Source organism: Suricata suricatta, chromosome 14 (genome assembly GCF_006229205.1).
Source record: "Suricata suricatta isolate VVHF042 chromosome 14, meerkat_22Aug2017_6uvM2_HiC, whole genome shotgun sequence".
In the NCBI taxonomy this organism is placed as follows: Eukaryota; Metazoa; Chordata; class Mammalia; order Carnivora; family Herpestidae; genus Suricata; species Suricata suricatta.
In genome coordinates this window covers 86,459,593-86,464,058 of record NC_043713.1, presented here as the reverse complement: position 1 = coordinate 86,464,058, position 4,466 = coordinate 86,459,593, and positions in this window count along the sequence as shown.

Here is a 4,466-nt window from a genome sequence, read left to right as displayed (position 1 = left end):
TCTCCATTTCTTCTTGGTTGTCCAATTTGTTGTATAAGTGGTCCACAACACTTATAATCCTCTATTTTGTGGTGTGCTTTTCTGATTTTACTTGGGTCCTCTGTTTTAAAGGGTCTGGCTAAGGATTTATCAATTTTATATTTTCAAAAAGCCAGCTCTTGGTTTCATCTTTCCTATTTTTAGTTTCTATCTGCCAGCTTTGTTCATTTTTTCTAGTCCCTTTAGGTGTAACATTAGAGTTTTAGAGATTTGTTTCTTGAGATAGGCCTGTCTCGCTATGTCCCTCTTAGAACAGTTACACTGTGTCAGATTTTGGTCCATTGTGTGTTCAATTTTGCATCTTTTGCATTTCATTTCCATGTATTTTCTTTTTGATAATTCTGACCCATTTCTTGAGTAGCACGCTTAGCCTCCATGTGTTTATGGTTGTTTTCTTATTTCTAGTTTCATGACCTCGTGGATAAAGATGCTTGATAGGATTTCAGTCTTAAAGTTATGGAGACTGGTTCTGTGGCCAATGTGCTGTGTCCTGGGGAATGTTCCATATGCACTTTATCAAGTGTCTTCTGGTTTTGGATCTCTGTACATGTCCATTAAGTCCATTTGTTCTAACATGTTCAAAAACCCTGTTTCCTTATTCTCTGTCTAAATGATCTCTCCATTGGTGTAAGAGGAGTGTTCTCTTTCCGACAATTGCATTACTATCCGTTTTCCCCTTCATGTGTGTTAATATTCACTTTGTATATTGAGGTGCTTCTGGGTATGTAGGCATTTAGAATTCTTACAAGGATGACACATTTTGTGGTAACAGAATGAAAAGCACAGTGGTGGTGAATTTTCCCTCAAGATAGTTATTGGACTCTGGCTGTATATCAATATTTCCTAATACTTCACTGGTAAATTGAAAAGGGATTTAATCTATTATATTTGCATTTAGAAACACAGCTGATTTATGTATTTTTGTACCTTTCAACTTTAATGAATTCCTCTATTACTTCCAATAGTTTCTGGTAGAATTCTTAAGGTTTTCTCTAGATAGTATCCTGTTCTGAGTAATTGTTGAACCTTCTTACCAAGTGGGATGCTCTTTATGTCTTGTCCAGTTGCTGTGGCTGGGACTTCCTGTACTATGTTGAATGAAATTGGGAAGAGTGGACATCATTGACCTTTTCTGATCTTGGAGGAAAAGCTTTTTAATGATATATAATATCATCATATATGATATTAGCAGTGGGTTTGTCACATTATGTGGAGATGTTCCCCACTTCCAACTCGACAGTTTTTATCATGAATAAATGTTGAATTTTGTCCAATGTTTAATCTACATATGCCGACCATGATTTTTATCCTTCACCGTAACTAGTATTGTGCTGGTGTGCACATCCTGAACCATCCTTGTGTCTCTGGAATAAAACGCCCTTGGTCATAATGATTCTTCTAATGTGTTGCTGAATGCAGTTAATTCATCTTTGCTTCAGAGTTTTTGCTTCTATGTTCATGAGAAATGTTGACCTGTGGGTCAGTTACGTAGGACCTTTGGTTTTGGTATCAGGGAAATGCTGGCCTCCAAGAATGTATTCAGCAGCCTTCTTTCTTCAATTCCTTGGAATAGGCCTGAGCTCTTTCTTCGCGTTGGGTAGAATTCATTTGTGAATCCATCTGGTCCTGTGCTTTCATTTGGCAATTCTAAAATACTGGTCGAACCTTGATACTTGTAATTGGTCTGTTCAGATTTTCTTCTTGATTTAGTTTTTGGAAGATCTGTTGCTAGGAATTCCTCATTTCTTTTAGGTTGTCCAATTCATTGCATAAATTGTCAGAATCTCTTTATATTTTTATGATGTCTGTTCTTTTATGATTTTATGTCGATCCTCTTTAATGGGTGGTTAAAGTTTTATCCAGCTCTTGGTTTCATTGATCTTTTCATTTTTAGTCCTATCTTTCTGCTCTGATCTTTATTTCCTTCATTGAGCTTTGTGCTTCCTCCCCCCTCCCCGCCCCCAGGTCCTTAGGTGTAACATTCAATTCCTTGATTTTTTGTTTCTTGAGTTGGCCTATCTCGCCATCGGTCTTCCTCTTAGAACAATTTTCACTGGATCAGGTTTTTGACCATCTTGTTTCCAGTCTTGTACTTTTCGTATTTAATTTTCATGTATTTCTTGACTTCTCCCACCCATTGGTTACATAGCATGCTTAGCCCCCGTGTGTTTTTTTTCCAATTTTCTTGTAATTTCTAGTTTCCTGACACTGTGATTGAAAAGATGGTTGATAGAATTTCAGTTGTCCTAAAATTATTGAGAGTTGTTTTGTGGGCCCAATGTGGTATATCCTGGAGAACATTCTGTGTAAATTTGATAAGTGTTTTTTGCTTTTGGGTGGAATGTTCTGTATCTATGTGTTGAGGATTCTTGGTCTAATGTGCTGTTCAAAGACCATCTTATTGATTTGCCCAAATGATATATCCATTCATGTGAGATGTTAATCTCCCTCCTACTATATTACTGTCAATTTCTCCCTTTATGTTTGTTAATATTTGCTTAATGTATTGAGGTGCTCTAATGTTGAATGCATAGACATTTAAAACTGATATAAGGATTCTAAATTCTGTGGTATCAGGATGGAAAGGGCAATGGTGGGGAATTTCCCCCAGGGTAGTTGTTGGACTTCCAGCTATGTAGTAGTATTTCATGTGCAATGGAAATAGGATGTGAAGAATAAATACTTTTATTCAGTTTCCCAAACACTCCTTTATGGGTTTATGGGCCTGAATAATTCATATTGGAATAATTGTCTGTAAAGACTAATTGTTCAGAGAAGTTGGTGTAGAAAGTCTCAAGTCCCTATTCTACCTGCCCTCCTAACCACACTTCTGAAGCATCCTGCATCATCTCTTAGGCTTTGAAGACTTTGTACTGTGTTTTCCTTGAAGGATGTTATAACCACATTATAAGCCTACTTCTGTCCCTCCCCACCATAGATGACGTTTATTCAGCTGTGAAAGAGGAGTATTTTCCCATCCACGGGTCGCCGCCTCTTCCAGCGTCTAAAGGTCGATAGAAGATGGTCTCCCGGCTGTCACCCCTGCACTCTGGAACTGGAATCCTGTTTGTCCCTGCATCGGGGACTTGAGTTCCAGAAGGTGCAGGTGTCCCCACTGCTTCCTCCGTCCCAGCCACACTTGGACCACCTCGCGCCCACTTGCCGCCACGTTTTTACTTTCAGGGTTACAAACACTTCCATGAGTCATGGTCCCGGCACGTTCCCCATAGATGGACTCTTAAACAGCAAATTCTTAAGATGTTTACCAGAGGGGCTGAGGTGTCTCCCTTGCAGGCTAACAAGGATTGAGGGAGACCGCGGGAACAGTGCTGAGGCCACATTGTCCACAGTCACTGGTGCCCCTCTCTGGGAGGAGCATCTGCACACCTCGGCAGGCTCCAGACGTCCCCGGGGTGAGAGGGGGCTGAGGCAAATGTACAATGGAAATGGTCTGCATCCAAGAGGGAGTGAAGCTGTTGTTCTTCCAGCTCTGGTGACAAACACTTGACTTTGCCTGTTGTACCCTCTTTGCCTCCCTGAGCCAGGCACTAGTGGGAGCATCTGTAACAAGAGCGGGGGAAAGGGTACTTAACACCTGCCCTAAGATTTCCTCTCTGATGGGCATGAAATTCACAGCAAGTCACCAGTGGAAAATAACCATTTTTAAATAATCCCATGTTGATTTTAAGCTGCTCTTGTCCAAAAGGGCAGAAAAATTTTTAGTCACCTTAGGATTCCCCCATCTTCCCTACATCTTGTATCTTAGCTATGTGCTATTTCTAGCATGGGTCCATCCTTTCTCCACCCTGAGCCGTCCACAGAGGAGAGGGAGAGAGTGCTCAAGAGGGTCTTACCTGTCTTCCCCACAGCTGCAGAAGAACTCCCTTCTCATCCTGATGTCCAAGCCGAGGTTGTGTGGCGCACACATACCCCGCCGCTGAGGGAAGGGGAGCTGGAAGTACACCTGGTGACCAGCACCCGTGGCCGTCGTGCTCTGCTCTCTCGGTGTGAAGTGAAGGGAGGTGCCGAGGGATCTGAGGGAGGCGGGTGTGGAAGAAGCAAAGGCATGGTGACACATTTGTACACAGTGACGGGACATTACTCTATAATGCACCAAATTCGTGATGAAGTCTGTCAAAGACTTACCGTGGTGTCAGACTAACCTGTGGAAACCAGCAAAGGGGCTGAATGTGGCCCCTGAGTGATGGGTCCCAAGCAATGGCAGCCCACGTGGACGCAGACTGCTGGCACAGCTTGGCTCTCCTGCTGCTCCTTGGACCTGCCTTTGCTCTGAGAGACCCACGTTGATGGCACCAGTGGAGATGTGTTCCTGGGGGCAGAGGGGGCAGTGATGAGAATTCGCGGCTTCTTCCCAACCCTCTGTTCCGGCAGCTTCCAGAGCAGCAGACACCACAGGTTCCTAAATG